The sequence below is a fragment of the Taudactylus pleione genome, unplaced genomic scaffold (assembly GCF_031769625.1).
Source record: "Taudactylus pleione unplaced genomic scaffold, aTauple2 ptg000253l, whole genome shotgun sequence".
Taxonomy (NCBI): domain Eukaryota; kingdom Metazoa; phylum Chordata; class Amphibia; order Anura; family Myobatrachidae; genus Taudactylus; species Taudactylus pleione.
The window spans coordinates 1570748-1592780 of NW_028284655.1; the positions used below are offsets into that span (position 1 = coordinate 1570748).

At 42.0% G+C, this 22033-nt stretch overlaps 1 protein-coding gene across 3 annotated transcripts in view; it reads left to right on the forward strand.

Annotated features, from left to right (window-relative positions):
* The first annotated feature begins 7831 nt into the window (after positions 1-7831).
* ADGRL1 (adhesion G protein-coupled receptor L1) overlaps positions 7832-22033 on the forward strand; it is a 427170-nt gene continuing 412968 nt past the window's right edge. For 2 of the 3 annotated variants that reach the window (XM_088480320.1, XM_088480324.1), the window contains exon 1: positions 7832-9295. The gene's annotated coding sequence lies outside the window, so the exon portion shown is untranslated. The remainder of the gene's footprint in view (positions 9296-22033) is intronic. The other variant, XM_088480321.1, reaches the window with a different exon arrangement.

Sequence of the window (22033 nt, forward strand, 5' to 3'; positions counted from 1 at the left end):
CACCACTGGCGTCAACGTGCTGCATGTAAACATTACAGCCATTATCGTGTCAATATTATGAATGTCAACAAAATATGCAGCTCCCCTCACTGCAGCAGTCAGATGCAGTTATTTTTAAATTATTATATTTACCTACTGTATATAATCTTGTATATGCCCCATGTTCAGCGCCAATGCAGAGGCAGACGTGTATCACTCTGTGTCTGTGCTATACATTATTTGTCTGAATATTTGTCATGTTGATGTCATTTACATCAATTTTGCTACCAACTCTGCATGAGTTCCAAAATCCACTACATGTACATTCTATTTAAATCCCAAGTAAGGGAAAACAGCTATTGGAAATTATTCGCGTCAGTTTAGTTTTGGTTCATCATGAAGTAAAATGTTGAATATATTAACTTTTTTTTTTCTGTATAGACGCCCATTAACCATATATGTAACATGTTTCTTTGCATATATGGGCTCAAGTGAAAACTTCAAAAGTCTTGAAACAACTGGTCAAAGAGCACTTCAATCTTCACCTAAATAGGATCCCAATAGATACTGATACCTCAGTGTAGTCCATATATAAACTATAGCTTTATATCATCTACATAATCAATACTAAAGTTTAGGAAAAAAATTAATTACAGTATTCTCCACTGAGATGAGAAAGGTTGTTCTGGATTATTGGCAGAGATGTGTGAGGTATCTGCAACTGAGCAGCTGCAACGGTATACAGTCAATATCTCCACATTCAAAATATGGACAGTCAGACATGGGCATAAGGTCATCAGGTAAAATGTCGACATGGTTAAAAATGTTGACATTTAATATTTCAACAACAGAATGTTGACATTACATTTTTGTGTTATTTTTAGGGTTAGGCTTAAGGCTCATACACACTGGCCGATATCCTGTATGAGTGATATCGGCAGCGGTAGGCATGCCGGCAACGGACAGTGCATACACACTTGCCGATGCCAGCAACGACGGCAGGGTGGGGGAGGGGAGTGGGGCCATGCTGCATTCGGCAGCATGGCATCATTATCGATATCCCCAGATTGAGCTGCATATACAGACGACTGGGGATATCATTAACGACCTGCGGGAGCGCGCATCGTTTGTCGTTAAGTTCATACACACTGGACGATTTGAACGATATATATCGTTCATAATAATCGCCCAGTGTGTACAGGCTTTTAGGTTTCTGAACATGTAGACATTTTAACCATATCGACATGGTGTTTGCTGAACTAACGTCCATTTCGACATTATGGCGTCGACATTCTCAATGCCAACTTTTCATACCACACCAGCTGCAACATGAGATATATCTAAAGCCAGGGCCGGAACTAGGAGTATGTGAGTGGTGCGGCCGCACAGAGTGCAGCGCTCTATAGGCGGCACCGCCGCTCACCCACAGCTCCTGCCTCTGGCTAGCAGGATGCCTGTAATGGCACCCTGCTGCCAGAATCTCTGCAGCAGTGCCGTCTGGAGTGTCCTTAGGACAGTCCAGACGGTCATAATGCTGCCCTTACAGCACCCCGGAGAATCCAGAGAAAGCCCCAGACATTGCTGTAATCACCCGGTGCCGGGACCACGCCAAGAAGCGATGCTTTGTAAATTTACCCCTGTGACTGTACTCTTGCCCCTTTTAAATTTTTAGAGAGTTTGGCAAAGTGTGGATGAAAAGATGCAGTTAAAGTGAATTTAAAGTACATGACACTTTTTTTGTGAAAGAAAATTATAATTTGTATTTTTGAGTAGCTGCATATTTATATAATCTCTTAATCTGTAGAAGAATGCTCCATACTGTATGTTTTCTGAATAGATTTCTGCATAATCACATCATTAGTGAAGTACAGTACACATGTGACATTTCTTTTACATCCCAAATTTAATCACATTGTAAATGGAAAAAATTGCAATGGTTTCACATACTGTACATTACAATTTGATCTGATAGCGCTGTAATAATATTTGCAGTGTATGTAATGTAGGACTTTTGTAGGACCATTAGAATTTAATAGTACAATTAGGTGGAAATACTGTACAATTAGGGCCGCTACCTTAACATGGGTGAAAAAGGGAGGTTGTCTGGGGTTTTATCGCCTGAGGCTATTCAATTAGCCCCCTTTTTTCACCGAGCCCCTTTTTAACGGCCGTTAAAGAGGGGCGTTAAGAACAATTAATGGGCGTTAATTCATAGACAGGCCCATTTATTAATGATTGAAATTTGCAATCTGGGCGCGATATTAGCACTCATGGTTGCATTGCAGGATGCGATGTTAGCTCCTGGATGTATTAAATTGCACCCACAGGGACAGGGGCTGGAAAGGGACAGGACAGGGGCAGGACAGAGACAGGGGCTGGACAGAGACAGGGGCTGGAAGTGACCGCATCAGCGGTCTCTTCGCTCCTGTGCCAGAGATCCTGCGTACAGAACACACATGTGCTGTAGCCATTGTCGGGGGAGGGTTCCTATGAAACCCTCTCCCGGCCATTATAGCGATGTGTAGCCCATAAGCTACAGCAGCACAACGCCACCTCTAGAACTTGGTATATCTGACAGCATCGCAACCCCCTTAGAAACCTTTGGTGGTTGCGTTGCTGGCTGAAATGGAGGAACAGCAGCAGATATCGGAGATATCTGCTGCGATCCCTCCATAATACATCTGGGAGATGCTTAATATTTGCGGGTAAACCCCCAAAATGGGTGTTTTCGGGGAAAGCACTGCAAGTATTAAATGATGAATGGGCCCCAGAGTCTGTGATAAGTTCACGGACCTATGCGGTAACTGGGTCTTTACACCAGTAAACTGCACAGTCATTGGAGATTTCTATTCAGGTCTCAGGAGAGGTCAGGGGCTGATTACTGATTTTGGGGGGGGGGGGGGGGATAGTGCCATTGCAGGGGACATTTTTTTATTAACACTTTAAACCACTAGTAAATATGTGGATCCCTTTCTTCTCTATGTGGAAAAATTGATTGTTGGTCAGGTGTTCTAAAGTTGTATTTTGATTTTAATAAATCAACAGAAATTCAACCAAAAGCACCAAACGACTTTAAGTTAATTTACCCCTTGGATTAATATTGATCGATCTGGCTATTTACATTTGACTATACCAAGTCTATTATCATCCACACATATGCTGATTCTTCAGGTGCTGTGAGATACCAATCTCTGGGGCTACATGCAACAGCAGCCAGTATTTACCCTGCAAGCAGTTTTCAAAACGCTTAATGCACATAAACACTGTATGCAGCATTGTCATAAAAAGTTGGTGAAATCCACGTCCACTGCAATAAAGGTTTTAATGTAAAATGCGGAATGGGTATGAAGTCACGGTTCATATCCCAACGCCGGCAGCCCGAAGGGAGAAGATCCCAACAGGGCAGGTAAGTATCCTATCCCTACCCCACTACCCCCCCTAACCCTCCCTTAGTGGTGCCTAACCTCAACCTTCCTCCCAAGTGAGGGGGGGGGGGTGTCTGACCCTTACCTCCCCCAAGGAGTGCCGAACCCTAACCTTCACCCCTAGGGGTGCCTAACACCTCCCAAACCTATCCCGGTTATGCTCCCTAAACCTAACCCTCCCCCCCCCCCCCTGCGGCTAACGATAAGGGCGCCCTGGATGTACCTCGTTCGGGCTGGCGTCCTTCGGCGTTCTGGCGCCGGGATTAAGATAGGCGTCGGTATTTCGACACCTATCTTAAGTCCCTTGTCGGGATTCCAATGTCGGTACTGAGACCAACGGCCGCATAACTACATTCTTTAGAATGCTATTACTGTAAAAAGTTATTGAAATCACAAAGCAGGATTTTCCTTACCTGATAATATAATATCCATACAAATGACCATATATTTCATTGTAAAATCCACATCACTGCATAATTCTGCTTTCCTTAGAAATTGCCCTGAACTAGTCCCAGGTCCACAACTTATACAGGAGACAGACCAGACAAACAGATGAGGCAGTTGCCATTTACTAAGCGATACCTGTGGTGACTTGTAATATTGCTGCCTGGTAATATGATTTTGGCCCATACAGTTTTTTATGTACAAAAGTAATCACCTGAGCACTGCCAACCTCACACCTCTGTGGGTGAGGACGGAGGACATAGTCAGGTGCATAAATATTGGGACATTGACAGAATTTTCATATTTTGGCCTCTATTCACCACCACAATGGCTTTGAAATGAAACCAACAAGATGTGCTTTAACTGAAGACTTTTAGATTTAATTTGAGGGTAATTAGATCCAAATCAGGTGAACGGTGTAGGAATTACAACGGTTTCTATATGTGCCTCCCACTTTTTAAGGGGCCAAAAGTAATGGGACAAACTAAACAATCCTAAATCTAACTTTCACTTTTTAATACTTTGTTGCAAATCCTTTGCAGGCAATTACAGCCTGAAGTCTGGAACGCATAGACATCACCAGATGCTGGGTTTTATCCCTGGTGATGCTCTGCCAGGCCTCTACTGCAAATGTCTTCAGTTCCTGCTTGTTCTTGGGGCATTTCCCTTCAGTTTTGCCTTCATCGAGTGAAATGCATGCTCAATCGGATTCAGGTCAGGGGATTGACTTGGCCATTGCATAACATTCCACTTTTTAGCCTTAAAAACTCTTTGGTTGCTTTTGCAGTATGCTTCAGGTCATTGTCCATCTGCACTGCGAAGCACCGTCCAATGAGTTCTGAAGCATTTGACTGAATATGAGCATATAATATTGCCCGAAACACTTCAGAATTCATTCTGCTGCTTTTGTCAGCAGTCACATCATCAATAAATACAAGGGAACCAGTTCCATTAGCAGCCATACATGCCCACGCCATGACACTACTACCACCATGCTTCACTGATGAGGTGGTATGTTTTGGATCATGAGCAGTTCCTTTCCTTCTCCATACTCTTCTCTTCCCATCACTCTGGTACAAGTTGATCTTTGTCTCATCTTTCCATAGGATGTTGTTCCAGAACTGTAATGGCTTTTTTAGATGTTGTTTGGCAAACTCTAATCTGGTCTTCCTGTTTTGTGGCTCACCAATGGTTTACATCTTGTGGTGAACCCTCTATATTCACTCTTGTGAAGTCTTCTCTTGATTGTTGACTTTGAAACATATACACCTACCTCCTGGAGAGTGTTCTTGATTTGGCCAACTGTTGTGAAGGGTTTTTCTTCACCAGGGAAATAATTCTTCCGTTATCCACCACAGTTGTTTTCCGTGGTCTTCCGAGTCTTTTGATGTTGCTGAGCTCTCCAGTGCGTTCTTTCTTTTTAAGAATGTTCCAAACAGTTGATTTGGCCACACCTAATGCTTTTGCTATCTCTCTGATGGGTTTGTTTTGATTTTTCAGCCTAATGTTGGCTTGCTTCACTGATAGAGACAGCTCTTTGGATCTCATATTGAGAGTCGACAGCAACTGATTGCAAATGCAAATGTCACACCTAGAATCAACTCCAGACCTTTTACCTGCTTAATTGATAATGAAATAACGAGGGAATAGCCCACACCTGTCCATGAAATAGCTTTTGAGTTGATAGTCCAGTTACTTTTGGCCCCTTAAAAAGTGGGAGACACATATAGAAACTGTTGTAATTCCTACACCATTCACCTGATTTGGATGTAATTACCCTCAAATTAAATCTGAAAGTCTGCAGTTAAAGCACATCTTGTTTGTTTCATTTCAAACCCATTGTGGTGGTGAATAGAGGCCAGAATATGAAAATTCTGTCAATGTCCCAATATTTATGCACCTGACTGTATGTACATTCCAGTACAATTCCCGGTATTTTCCCAGATTTATCATTGCATGTGTAAAGTTGTTCCTTTATCAGGAGACAACTCTCAGCAGCTGAGCTGACAATTACAGTAGAACTGTCCTCTGCAGTAATACAGGCACAACCAGGAAAATGCTGACTGTTCAGGTGACCCGTCAAAAGGAAAAAAGCACAAAACCAGTGCTATGATGTTTAATAGGATAACCAACTCCCATTCCTTCTGGGCCTCAAAACAGCCGCATACATTGGTCACACCACTGCCTATGGGTATAATTACAGCTCTAGCTGTGGTGCTTACATTTAAAGTAGTGTAATGATGGTTTCCTTGTGCAGTTAGTTTGTCTATTAGTAGCTATCCTGTGTTTGAATGTGTATTGCTGGTCTCTGGTTACATATATACACTCTATATATAATTTTGACAACTGATGGATGGCTTAATATCTTTCATCCTTAACCTTACGACACTAATCCTAACACAGAAAACCAAACCTACGCTCATTCAGACACATGCAAACACAGAATGTAAATGGCCAAATATTCTCTGTAAAGTGCTGCGATATATGTGCGTGCTATATACAGTATATAACAGGTAATAATAATATTATATACTGTATATACATATGTAAATTTATACAAAAGCAGTCAAAGTGTTTTTGTTATTACAGTTCAGAGAAATAGACAACTAAAATTTACATAGAGCAGTGATTATATGGAGGAACTATTGTGATATATTCCTATAATACCCAGAACTCTGTAGGGGATAGCTCCTTTCTGCTGTGATATTTGCTTGTGAGGTGACACTGAGTCAGTGTGTCCCTGGTTTGTGGGAGTCAGCCTAGATTGCATCCATCTTGCTCACATCACCCCCTGCCATCTGTCACTAAACTGAGCTTGGCACCTCTAGGACATGGCAGGATAAAGAGCTTGGCACCTCTAGGGCAAGTGAATCAGAGAGATACAGAGTGTGGCACCTTATAACTGGGCAGCGTGCTATGGCCTAAAACCTGCCTAGACTGCGTAGGAACATAGGCCTCACACTTATTGGTATACAGTGATTCCTATACTAATATACAAGCATGTGTAGAAATACTTCAGAAATGCAGAGTTCTTACAGATGGTCTTATAGCCAAAATACATAATGGGAAGAATGAAAAGGGGGAGGGTTAACAATAATGGGAGGACGGCTGTTATTATGGAGATGTAGGAAGATATATTTATATACATACGCATATATACAAATATAAATACCACCACCACTCACAAGGGCCACACAATAATCCAGCATATGCAGAAGAGCAGACAAAACAAATAACATTATAATCATGTTATATATGTACATGTTACATACACACACATGCACATAGTGGAACTTGCATGTCCATGTATTTTGTATATACAGAGCGTGTGAGTTTCTGCTGTGCAAGCTGAGCTCAAATTAACCACAAAATGAGGAATTTATGATGTGATATATAGAGATAGACAGAGAGAAATGAGAATAAAAGAGGGTGGGGGATGAGAGCAGGACAGATGTAGTGAGATATGTACATATAAATGCATGTGTAACATGTATAGGGAGAGAGTGAGACAGAGAAAGGATGCTGTAACAGGGTTACAGGGGAAGGAAGGAGGGAGCCAAAGATGGAGTGAGCAATGTTTGTACAGAAAGAGGAGGAGAGGTAGATGGAGCAGGAGAAAGATGGAGTGAGAGAGGGAGAGACAGGAGGGAGTGGGTAAAGGAGAGAAGAGGGTGGAGAGATAGAGAGATGGAGTGAGAGTAAGACGAGGAAGGAGAGGAAAGAAAGGGGGGCGAAGAAAATGTTTCGGGGGAGAGGCAGAAAAAGGCACTGAGGCAGACACTGGTGGCTCTGAGGGCAGGGAATGTCAGACAGAAATACTGACAAGAGACCAGACAGCTGAGATGAAAGACTTTTATACAGAGATAGATGAAGAGATCTGGATCTGAGAGAGGGTTAAAGGGAGTGAGGCGGAGGGAAGAAGGGAGGGAGAGAGAGAGAGGAAAGAGAGAGGGAGGGAGTGAGGGAGAGCCGGGGGAGGGGCAGGGAGCGGGAGACCGATACAGCCCCACAATCTCTCATTTATTTTCTTTGTTATTTCTTTACGTGGGATAAAAAAAAAGATTGCGAGAAGAGGAGCAGAAGCTGGAAAGAGCATCAGACCCGGAGTCACACAGCCAGAGCCCGGCAGCCTGCGAGAGGCATCAGGGGGAAGGAATGCTGGAAGAGACGGACAGGTAGTAGTGAGAGTCACACACCGATAAGCAGCACAGGGTATGAGGATGATGAGAGGGACAGACATGGATATCACTCAGAGAGAGAGTAAATCAGAGAGCTGATAGAGGACGGGGTAGGGAGGGGGGGCAAGTCATGATGAGATGATAGGGGGCTGGTCCGGAGGATATTAGGAGTATAGGGGTTTGGCTCTTCCATTCCTGACTGTGGCCAGTGCTATTTATCTGCCTCATTCTCCTCATACCCTGGTGATCATGCTTAGTATGATGGATGGCAGGATTGCTGCTCTCAGACAATCGCACAATACAAGTGGCCACTGATGAGCCAGACTGGCTACCTAGCAGGTGCAGCAAGGCAACCAATATAATTCCACAGCACCCTGCCTGGAGTGTGATTGGGCCACCTGAAGATAGGAAGCAAGTACTAGCCCAGAGGAGAGACAAGGGGGGCAATATCCTCTGACAGGTGGGGATGCAGAAATCCCATGTGGCTGTAGTTTGGGCAAGCATCATCTGCTGACCACTGGCTACCAGACATCCTGCAATGGCAAGTATGCTGGAGAGCACCTGAAATCCGTCAGGCCACAAGGATACAGCCCCGGAAAGCGTAGAGGAAGACTGTCTTCCATCCTGCGGCTAGCAGGAATTCAGAATGGATAACAGCTTGGAGAAACATCATTAATCCTGTGCTTGGTAAAAATCCAGCAGTGGCATCTAATATGGAAAGCATATGAGAGAGTAAGCCTACTGACCTATGGCAAGGCCCACCAAATACAAACATGGCAAATCAAAAAGGATTGTTTACCTTGAGATGGCTGGCACTTAATACACGACTGTGAAGAGCGAAAGGCTACAGACTGATGTTTTGGTAAGAAACATATCGGAACATCTGGAATAAGCTACCTTATCGGAAACAGTTGTATGTTTAAAATTAGGCTATTTACTGAACTACCGACATAGTGCCATATACAGTAGAAAAAAAATCCCCCAGGAAAAGCCAAACTGGACAAGTGGACATATTCTACCACTACAAAAGGCTGGCTTATACAGAGCTCTCCAAATACGTGGACTACCGATCTGTTGACAAAAGGCCAGTATTAATATTACATCCTTCGACAGTGGTGAAAAAACGCAGGAGGCGGGGCCTGCCTATTAGGCTCCACCTCTGTGGGATCATGTCCACGGCAGGTGGTCTTCTAGGGGAGAACCGGTGACCAATCTTCACTCTCCAACCTCCCAAAAATTTAAACATCTGTAAAAACACAGTATAATAAGGTGAGAAACATGGATATTTGTATATCTGCATAGAGATGCCATTTTCATAGACTGTGTGTGAGTATAGGCTCACATACATCTACAATCATATTTCCATATAATACATATGCATGTATGTATGTATATATGTGTGTGCATGTACATCTAGTATGCACGGTGTTATAGCAAAATCTGTGTATGCCTGTTAGTACATACATATGTTTCTGTGTAGTTCACTGAGGTGCTTACAAGCGTTTTATATATAATATCTAATACATTCTGTAATATTGTGTAAGGAGATTCTGTGTACCGTATTGAGGTATATATAATATATTAATACGTCTGTGAAAGCATATATGTGATAGACAAATAGCTTTTTACATTTTTGTAAATATATGTATCGTAATCATACAGTGTATTTTTACACGGGGATGCACAGTATCTATCTATTTATCTATCTATCTATCTATCTATCTATCTATCTATCTATCTATCTATCTATCTATCTATCTATCTATCTATCTATCTATATCTATCTCTGTATCATACATTACTGATTTTCAGGCAGCTTGTGCAGGCCATCTGGCCTCTATTTGTGGTTGTCCGTCTGTCTCACTGCAAGCATCCTGTATTATTTGGATGCAGAGATTCACTCTTTACCAAGTGGTTGATTAGACACTTATTGGACAGTGGTCTTTCTTGAAAGGATGTCTTGTACACTTAGAGGCAGACTGTCTCATGACAAAATACTCCTATTTGCTTTCTCCGACACGATGCAGAGCATGGCCAATCGCATTTATTGGAAAAAGATCCATTTGAAAGCAATCTCATTATTTGGTAGTCCACACTACATTATTATGAGCTGCACATTCCTGTCTTCTCTATTATTTTAAGATAGCAATGTTCATCTTTGTTCTTGTCATTTGGAACTTAGGCAGCATATTATACACTTGGAGGTTTTCCCACTGCCTGACTGTCATGTCATTAGTTAGTTCTTGGAGGTATTTTTTAGGCTTAAAGCTGGGTAGACATCATACGATGGTGTGACGGAGCGATGCGATATAACTATACATTGTGCGCACTGTACACACTGCACAATCAGGCGTATGACGACGCAATGTTCGTTACATGCTGCATGTAAAGCTGGGTACACACTATACGATAATCGTTCTGACGCGGATCGGAAAAATATATAGTACAAATTGTATAGTGGGTACACCTGGCGGTCGTTCATCGCATCGTCCCATCTGCTGTCCTGCACATCATATGAGACAATGCAATGAAGGACGCGGTGCTGATCCATGTAGCATGTAATGATACATTGCGCCATCGTACACTTGATCGTGTAGTGTGTACGGCGTGCGCGATCGTTACTGGCGATCCTTACTGGCATCGCTGGGTCGCGTCATTGTATGGTGAGTGCCAAGCTTAACTCAGAAGTGTTTATTGCATTATAGAGAACAATTTGGCAGAGTATTTAGTACAATGGTGCATTTTTTTAAGGTAAGACCCCTTTGTTGGTGTACATTATTCTGGAACCCCAAAAGAGGTGGTTCTCTATAGAGTGTATTGTATATTGGAGTATAAACAGACCACAGAAACAGATTCTAGAACCACATTCAGGTGCTGACTCTAAAGCTGGGTACACACTTCGCGATATTTTGAACGATTTGTCCAATTCCAACGGATCGGACCGACAAATTGTTCAAGTGTGTGCCCACTATGTCGTGTGGTGTGCGCTCCCCTGGGGTCGTCAGCTACATCATCAGGTTGGCCAGGTTTTCTTATTGATCCCATGTCATTACAGTAAGCAGTATCACTAATATCACTAATATCAGATGCTACTTCTTAGGGAACAAGGATTGGGAAATCAGCCTCATTAATGGGAGAACATGTTCATTGTGTGGCGCACAGTCCATAAATGGCCGCTCTTATATATGCAATCTGTTTTATATCAATTAACAGTTTAATTCAATAAAATGGCATTACTTGGGATATATATTTTTTAGGTAATGGAATGCCATTATACTCATTGGCATGCAATAGCATGTGATTTATTGTGTTTGGCACTCATTGGAATTTTACACCATCCATTTTAATCACTGCCACTCACTGGTTGAAGTTTGAGTCAATTACTATAAAGGTAGTGTTACTCATTAAGAGATAATGCCACTAAATACATGTTAGAATTACATAAAGGAAGGTTCACTGTCTCATCGCAGGGCAAGATCAAGCACTGGAATGTGAAAGCGCTCACTGCAAGTGGACACTTTTACTCTAATGTTGCAGCACTCATTAGAATGTAGATGCATTCACTAGAATGTGAAAGCCTTCACTAGACTGTAGATGTACTCTTAGAATTTAGACGCTTTCAAGCTAATGTGGAAGCACTCACTATAATATGGAAGCACTCACTAGGACTTCCAAACTCATTCCTTAGGGAGCACTAACAGTGCATGGTTTCCATTTTTCCCAGCTGGAGCACAGGTGTATTCATTACTGGATGATACATTTTAAAAGATCCACAGGTGGATCAAACTATTTCACTTGTGATTCTGTGAGGAGGCCTGGAAAACATTGTTAGCGCTCCCTGAGGAATGAGTTTAGGAAACACTGCACTGGAATATGTACACACTCACTAGAATATGGAAGCACTCACTAGAATATGTACACACTCACCAAAATGTGGAAACACTCACTGCAATGTGGAACCACCACCCAGAATGTGGACATTTTAGCTCTAATGTGGAAACACTCGCTAGAATGTGAATACACTCCCTAGAATGTGGAAACACTCACTAGAATGTGGAAACACTCCAAAATATGTGAAAGCAGTCAATAGAACGTGGATGCACTAACTAGAATGTGTAAACACTCCTTAGCACGTGGACACATTCACTAGAATGTGGAAACACTTACTAGAATGTGGAAGCACTCTGAAGAATGTTGAAGCACTCCCCAGAATATGTAAACACACCCTAGGATGTGGAAGTACTCACTGGAATGTGGAATCACTCCCTAAAAAGTGGAAACACTGTCTAGAACATGGAAGCACGCATTAGAGCATGCAAGCACTCTATGATGTGAACACATTCAATAGAATGTGGCCATTTTCACTGATGTGTGGAAGCACTCAATAGAATTTGGAAGCACTCACTAGAATGAGGAAGCACTCCATAGAACATGGAAGCACTAGAATGTGGAAACACTCCCTAGAATTGGAAGCACTCTAGAATGTGAATACACTCAAGAGAATATGGATACACACACTAAAATGTGGAAACACTTTCATAAATATAGATGTACTTATTAGAATTTGATATAATTTAATGGAAGTTAACATTCACTGAATAGAAGTTAAATATTACTAAGTGGAATGAAGGATCTGTCATTAGTAAAAATCACTCTCTGGAAAGTAGAGCTACTTATTGAACTGTAGCATTATTCACTGGAAAGCAGCATAATATAAAGGGCATCTAACCTATATTATTTTATTTCCCATTTTAGAGGACATTAAGGGATGAATATGTAATAATATAATTCTAGTTATTGGACTTTCAAGGATAGTGCTAGTTGGTCTATTAATAATCTTCTCTTCTACTCTGCATAATCTCTCAGAACTACATGTCAGTCTAATTAAGGTGTGATAAGTGTCTGACAATTCAGCCGATAAAGTGTGTGACATCATGGGGAGTGGGATTTGCTTTCAATGGGATAGTGTTATATCCTGAAGGAACCTAAAATACGACAGAGAGCTGGCAGCTGGTATTGTGCATAGAGGAATAATACAGTATAAACCCGTTTTCCATATACTCCTTGTTACTGACACAGTTTATCAAACGTTTTTAAGTTACTATTCCTTTAAGTAGGATAGAATAACGTAACTGTAAAGAGGATTTATTTATTAATAGGTAGAATAACATCACTGGTATGTGGACTTATTCATTAATAGGGAATGGGTACGGGATACCGGCACTTGGGATCCCGGCGGTCAGAATCCCGAAGCCGGTATCCCAACAGGGTTAGAATACCGACACATGTCGGTAGGTATCCTAACCCTCCCCCTCTTCCTACCCTAACCTTAACCCTCCCTCCCTGGTGCCTGAACCTAACCTCACCCCTAGTGCCTAAACCTAACCTCCCTCTCCCCGCACCCTAAACCTAACCCTCCCCCCTTAGTGCCAACCCTAGCCCTCCACCTAGTGCCTAACCCCTAACTCTCCCCCTAAGCCCGCTACTTACCTTTGGGATTCCGTCGGTCGGGATGCCGGTGCAGGGATTCTGACAGGTGTCGGGATTCTGGCGCCGGCATTTCTGAGCTCTGGAATCCCTGCGGTCGGGATATTGACCGCATTCCATTAATAGGTATAATAACACCACTGGTATGTGGACACATTCATTAATAAGTATTATAACATCACTGGTATGTGGACACATTCATTAATAAGTAGAATAACATCACTGGTATGTGGAATCATTCATTAATAGGTAGAATAACATCACTGGTAAGTGGACACATTCATTATTAGGTAGAATAACATCACTGGTATGTGGACTCAATCATTATTAGGTAGAATAACATCACTGGTATGTGGACTCAATCATTAATAAGTAGAATAACATCACTGGTATGTGGACACATTCATTAATAAGTAGAATAACATCACTGGTATGTGGACACATTCATTAATAGGTAGAATAACATCACTGGTATGTGAAATCATTCATTAATAGGTAGAATAACATCACTGGTATGTGGACACATTCATTAATAGGTAGAATAACATCACTGGTATGTGGAATCATTCATTATTAGGTAGAATAATATCACTGGTATGTGGAATCATTCATTAATAGGTAGAATAACATCACTGGTATGTGGACACATTCATTAATAGGTAGAATAACATCACTGGTATGTGGAATCATTCATTATTAGGTAGAATAATATCACTGGTATATGGAATCATTCATTAATAGGTAGAATAACATCACTGGTATGTGGACACATTCATTAATAGGTAGAATAACATCACTGGTATGTGGACACATTCATTAACAGGTAGAATAACATCACTGGTATGTGGAATCATTCATAAATAGGTAGAATAACATCACTGGTATGTGGATACATTCATTATTAGGTAGAATAACATCACTGGTATGTGGACTTATTCATTAATAGGTAGATTAACATCACTGGTATGTGGAATCATTCATTAATAGGTAGAATAACATCACTGGTATGTGGACACATTCATTAATAGGTAGAATAACATCACTGGTATGTGGACACATTCATTAACAGGTAGAATAACATCACTGGTATGTGGAATCATTCATTAATAGGTAGAATAACATCACTGGTATGTGGATACATTCATTATTAGGTAGAATAACATCACTGGTATGTGGACTTATTAATAGGTAGATTAACATCACTGGTATGTGGACTCATTCATTATTAGGTAGAATAACATCACTGGTATGCAGACTCATTAATTGTTAGGTAGATTAACATCACTGGTATGTGGACTCATTCATTATTAGGTAGAATAACATCACTGGTATGTGGACTCATTCATTATTAGGTAGATTAACATCACTGGTATGCAGACTCATTAATTGTTAGGTAGATTAACATCACTGGTATGTGGACTCATTCATTATTAGGTAGAATAACATCACTGGTATGAGGACTCATTCATTAATAGGTAGAATAACATCACTGGTATGTGGACTCATTCATTGAAAGTTAGCCCCCCTCACTTGAATAGATTGTAGGACCATTCAATGGAAGGTAGAATCAATGGCTGGAACTTAGCTTCCGAGCTATTCAATTACTTCCCGCGACTAGCTTCGAGGCTAAACTTATTGCAGATTTCTGCTTGTACCCTTCTGAGAGAATTGGTATGTAATCGCCAGATGAAACACCGACGCCAGAAGACCGAAGTCTCTACATCCCGACTGGGGCTGATAAGTACCCTAACCCTCCCCTGTCCCCCCCTAACCCTTCCTTAGTGGTGCCTAACCCTAACCTCCCAACGGTGGTGCCTAACTCTAACCTCTCCCTGTGGTGCCTATCTCTAACCTCCCCTTCCCGCACCCTAATCCTAAACCTCCCGGGGGTGCCTAACCCTTACCTTCCCTCGGTGGTGCCTAACCCTAAATCCCCCTTCCCCTAGCCTAACCGTAATTTCCCCAGGGAGTCCCTAGTTAGCTAATGCTTACCTGTCCCCGCTTACCTCCGTTCGGGATGCCGTCTGTTGGGATCTCAGCGACGGCATAAAGATAGGCGTCGGTATTTCGACGCCTATCTTTAATCCCAAATCAGGCTTTCCGTGTCGGGTTTCTGGCGGCTGGCATTCTGGACGCCGGTAACTTAACTACATCCCCTTCTGAGGTGTGAGCAGAAATCCTCTTTAAGAAAGGCTACAGGGCTAGCTGTGACCATAAAGCTGCATTGCTCCAAGTAGTTAGCCCGGGAGTGCATTTTACCACAGCTAATCCCGGCATTATCTGTAAGTGTCCGTCTCTGGAAGTAATTGTATAGCAAAATTCCTGTGAATTAATTGAATCACCCCCTATGATATTAAATGGAATGATGAGCCAGTACTTAAGAACCTTGCATTGTATATTTAAAAATCTCACATTTGGATGGAACATTACACATTGTACGGCAGAGATTAGGGTCAGCTTTAGGAATATTTTACTACAAGGTAAAATCTATTTTTAGAGTGTTTCTATGGTAGAATGGATTGCTCCGTTTTTGTAATGTATATAACTCAGAGGAACCACATGCAGATAATGAAACAACTGACCAAGGTAGAATAACTCATTTGAATAGATCATAACACATTTAATTGGGAGGTGGTGTTACTCATTGGAAGGTGAAATCACTAGTTATCAGGTGAACTCAAACAGTAAAAGGTAAAGCGCCTCATTTGGAATCAGCATGATATGTGCATACCTAGAATCAGCAACTGGAAAATAGAATCACTTTAATAGGTATGTTCAAATCATTGAATAGAGGATCACTCAGTACAACTCAGTGGTTGATTGCAAGCTAGAATGGCGTATTGGAAAGCAGCATCGCTCTCTGATACAGATTGCCTGGTATAGAAATAGTAGACTCAGTTATTAGAATTCAGCTCCTCTACCTGAAATAAAGTAATTCCTTGGAATACTGTGTTCAGTACACATGACAATAGAATCACCCATTGACAGGTAAAAGGCCTTGTGGTAATCTTCTTCTGCCATCAGAATTTTCTATGACAAACTGGAAACTGGACACTCAGAGAAATGTGCTAAAATGCTTACTCCGGAGGAGGAACCTCAGTAAGATCCATAATCACAAGTTTGGTTCCATAAAGAAATAAATATCTCTTATCCATGTGATCTTTAGTTAGGGTATTTTTACTGATTAGGCCGATCTAAGACATGGTATCAAGAGCTGGGTAGCGTTGTCATTGAGCAGTGTTGCTTCACCCATTGCAAAAAATTATTTATATATTTTAAGATAGTTTCTCTAACCTGTTTCTCCATACGGTTCCCAGTCATTATCACCTGTGAAAGCTATTCATCAGTCATCACTCATCACAAGGTACTGTCCCACATTAGAATGTAGACATTGAAGGCAGTATCATTCAAATTATTAGAAGGTCAGTCTATGTACCAACATCTAATTCATTGTAAGGTACTGTCCCCATTGTAAGGTACTGTCCCTCATTGGAAGGTACTGTCCCTCATTGTAAGCTACTGTCCCTCATTGGAAGCTACTGTCCCTCATTGGAAGGTACTGTCCCTTATTGGAAGCTACTGTTCCTCATTGGAAGCTACTGTCCCTCATTGGAAGGTACTGTCCCCATTGTAGGTACTGTCCCCATTGTAAGGTACTGTCCCTCATTGGAAGGTACTGTCCCTCATTGGAAGGTACTGTCCCTCCTTGGAAGGCACTGTCCCTAATTGGAAGCTACTGTCCCTCATTGTAAGGTACTGTCCCCATTGTAAGGTACTGTCCCTCATTGGAAGGTACTGTCCCTCATTGGAAGGTACTGTTCCTCATTGGAAGGCACTGTCCCTCATTGGAAGGTACTGTCCCTCATTGGAAGGTACTGTTCCTCATTGGAAGCTACTGTCCCTCATTGGAAGGTACTGTCCCCATTGTAGGTACTGTCCCCATTGTAAGGTACTGTCCCTCATTGGAAGGTACTGTCCCTCATTGGAAGGCACTGTCCCTAATTGGAAGCTACTGTCCCTCATTGTAAGGTACTGTCCCCATTGTAAGGTACTGTCCCTCATTGGAAGGTACTGTCCCTCATTGGAAGGTACTGTTCCTCATTGGAAGGCACTGTCCCTCATTGGAAGGTACTGTCCCTCATTGGAAGGTACTGTTCCTCATTGGAAGGCACTATCCCTCACTGGAAGTTTTTTTTACCTTACTGGAATGTACTGTCCCTCATTCGATGTAGGCTTTATAGGCATTATTAAAGGCTATGTACCAATATTTAGCTCATTGTAAGGTATTGTCCCTTGCTGGAAGGTACTGTCCCTCATTGGAAGGTACTGTCCCACATTGGAAGGTACTGTTCCTCATTGGAAGGCACTATTCCTCATTGGAAGGCACTGTTCCTCATTGGAAGGCACTATACCTCACTGGACTGTTTTGTACCTTACTGGAATGTACTGTCCCTCATTAGATGTAGGCTTTAAAGGCAGTATTAGAAGGCTATGTGCCAATATCTAGTTTATTATAAGGTACTGTCCCATGTTAAGGTAATGTCCTTCATTGGAAGCTACTGTTCCTCACTGGAAGCTACTGTTCCTCATTGGAAGCTACTGTCCCACATTGGAAGCTACTGTCCCTCCTTGGAAGGTACTGTCCCTCCTTGAAAGGTACGGTCCCTCCTTGGGAGGTAGTGTCCCTCCTTGGGAGGTATTGTTCTTCATTGGAAGGCAGTGTCCTTCATTGGAAGTTTTTTTTTACTTTACTGGAATGTACTGTCCCTCTTTAGATGTAGGCTTTAAAGGCATTATTAGAAGGCTATGTGCCAATATATAGTTTATTGTAAGGTACTGTCCCCATTTTAAGGTACTGTTCCTCATTGGAAGCTACTGTCCCATATTGAATACTACTGTCCCTCCTTGGAAGGCACTGTCCCTCATTGTAAGTTACTGCCTGTGATTTTAAGCTATTGTTCCTCATTGGAAGGTACTGTTCCTCATTTTGAGGTAGTGTCCCTCATTGGAAGGTACTGTTCCTCATTGGAAGGTACTGTTCCTCATTGGGAGGTAGTGTCCCTCATTGGAAGTTACTGTACTTCATTGGAAGGCACTGTTCCTCACTATCCCTCACAGGAAGGTTTTGTACCTTACTGGAATGTAAGGTACATTAGATGTAGGCTTTAAAGGCATTATTAGAAGGCTATGTACCAATATCTAGCTCATTGTAAGGTACTGTCCCTTGCTGGAAGGCACTGTCCCTCATTGGAAGGTACTGCCCTTTTGGCGGTGCCCTGCTAAAACAACATGCCGGGTGCCGTCTCTACCCGCGGGCCGCAGTGTCCCGAAGGTGGGAAAAATAGTTGTACACCGTACACTGCCAGTGAATAGATGCCGGGGGCTTGGGGGCAGCCCAGCATGACAGTAAGTGCCGAGCACGCCCACAAGAGTGATGAAAAGGGGGGTGCATATTAAAGACAGACCCCCTTTTCTCGTGGCCACGTCTCCTTTCGGTGAACTAGGTTGGGAAGAGGCATTCTTACGGAGGAAAATTTCAGTCTGTGCTTGATCAAGCAAATGCAGGCCATGCAGCCCTGCACATATGTGAAAATACTTTTCAAAGGCTCTTAAACTGCATGAAATCAAAATAGATAGATAGATAGATAATGAGATAGATAGATAGATATGAGATAGATGGATAGATATATATATATAAGATGGATAGATAGATAGATAGATAGATAGATAGATAGATAGATAGATAGATAGATAGATAGATAGATATGAGATAGCTAAATAGATTTCAGAGGTATTTTTCCTGCATTAAAAAATAAATAAATCCATTTGTACCTCTTGCACTGCAACATGGTTTATTTAAAGAGCAAATTGAGCTTTATTCGCTTCTAAATCTGACTCAGGACCAAAATATGTACTGTAGCTAGATAGATAATTGTTGTAATAAATATAAATAGTTATCTATTAGATGGATAGAAATGGAATAGAGAGAGCTAAGATAGAAAAAAGATATAGTTGATATATATGATATAGATAGATTGATGGACAGAAATTAGATAGATAAATCAATATATTGATATAACATCAGTAGATAAATGGATGTGGTATAGGTAGATATGAGGTAGCTTAGATTGATATGACATTAGTACATAGCGTGTGTAACCTGACTGCGCTGCCCTGCTGCCTACTCTTCATACGGTTTTTTTTGTGCAATTTTGTGTATTGATTGTCTGTGTGGAGATATCACATAATAACCACCAGTGCCACTTGCTCTCATTTCTACTACGTTCAGTTATGACTCACCCCAATATGTATGCTTTTATCTAAACTTCAGTAATCTTGATGCAGCATATATATATGACAAAACACAATGCATGCAGTGTGTATATAGAGCATGAAAAATGAATATTAGATTGGCAGATACAAATAAAATAGATAGTGATATTATATAGATAGAGATACTTAGATACTGTATCTGGTAGATAAAAAGATATGATCTAGATTGTGGATAGATAGATGAATATGCGATGTGGATCAATATATGCATGCGTTTGTGTAAATGTGTGTTATTATTATTACTACATAATCGAGATAAACACCAGCATGCTGTCTAAGGAGCCTTAGAATTGAGGTGACAGGTGCCCCATGTAAGCCAAATGGCAACATCTTGTATTGGAACAGACCCTCTGGTGCAGTAAAGGCTGTCTTTTCCTTTTCACTGTCTGCCAATGGCACTTGCCTGTACACTTTGGTTAAGTCTAGAGTGGTTAAGTACTGTGCTGTTCCCAGCAATTAGTTCATCCACGAGGTATTGGGTAGGCATCAAACTTAGCCACGCTATCCAATTTACTGAAATCATTGCAGAAGTGTAAGCTAACGTTGGGTTTCGGGGAATGAGTACAATGGGCATTGACCACTCACTATGTGACTCTTCGGGGGAGATTCAGTTGTCCAGTCGGCAGCTAATTTTTTAAGGCATCCGGCGGAGCAATTATATTTTTGCTCCGTCTGAGTGCGATACCCACCGTCGCCGGCATTTCTACTCACACCCTCAGGAGGGTGCGTGCAAAAAAGTGCGAGAAACCTGTGATTAGGGCATCCTAACCAGAACTTTAGATGGGTTTAGCATTTTACACATCTAAACCTGGTCTAATAAAGCTTGAAGAGGGTGATAATCAATGAGCACCCAGAACAATTGAATTGCAAAACTGGGCGCTCATTAATTATCACAGCACACACAACAATTGAATCGCCCCCTTCAATTACATCTACCCCTAACATGTTTTTTAATTACTTTAGACACTTCGTGTTCACTCTAGGTCCGGCAGCAGGTAGGGTGCCGGACCTAGAGCTAGGGCAATTCTACGCGCGCCTCCGGTGTGTGCGCGCCCGAATAGGGGGTGTGACCAAAGAAAAGGGGGCATGTCTTTATGACGTGTCCCCTTTTCGTCACTCCTGGGGGCGTGCCTGGAACTTATGGACATGCTGGGCGGCCCCCAAATGCTGCGGTCACAGTGAATGGTTGCGGCATCCATTCACCGGCGGTGACCGTTGCGCTGCCATTTTGACCACCCGCGGGACCTGTGGGTGGAGAACGAACCCGCAGGCTGTCTCATCGGGGCGCTGCGCTGGAGGGCAGGGTGCTTTCTTCCCTTCAGAAATAGGGCAGGGCGTGGCGCCGAGCTAAAACAGCCTAGCGGGTACGCTAGACAATGATTCACGTTGGGCTTCTGGTATTCTATGGAACTTTAGGATAACCTTAACCCCTGGTTCAGTTATTGTGCCATGTTTAACAACTGTTGTTTTATAAGGTATGTCAGAAAACAATTCTCCATTTCTTGTGAGACATTATTTAGCCTCCTGCTGTTGAGTGGCTAAGAAGCCGTTGGCTTTTGTTTTTTTCAGGAGCCGAAGGTACTGCTGTGGAGGGCCCACCCTCCACAGAGCTACTCTATCCTTCCAAGCCTTTAGAAGATTTACATGGTAGATCTGTTCTGGCTTTCTTTTCAAAGGCTGGTACACTTCATAATTAACCTCACCTTTGATCTCAAATGATCCTTACCACTTTGCCAAAAATGTCCTTTCTACTGTGGGAACCAAAATAATCACTCTGTCCCCAGGAGCAAAGGTGCGTAATTGGGCATTATGATTGTGCATCTTGTGCTGTGCCTGTGTGACCTGTTCTCTTACTATCGGCACCAGTATAGATTTTCTTTCCTGCATCTGAGAAACATGCTTAATAATAATCTTATAAGGACCGGGTTGCCCCTACCATGTCTCTTTTGCAATATCCAGCATTCCCCATGGATGTCTCCCATATAGCAAATCAAAAACTGAGAACCCTGTGGAAGATTGTGGAACCTCTCTAATAGGCAGCAATAAATAGGGTAACAAATAATCTTTCCCATCTTTAGCCACCATCTTTAGCATATTCCTTAATGTGTTAAACCTCTCCACTGAACCATCAGTCTGCGGGTGATACACGGAGGTCCTTAGATGAGTAACCTTAAACAGGTTACTTTC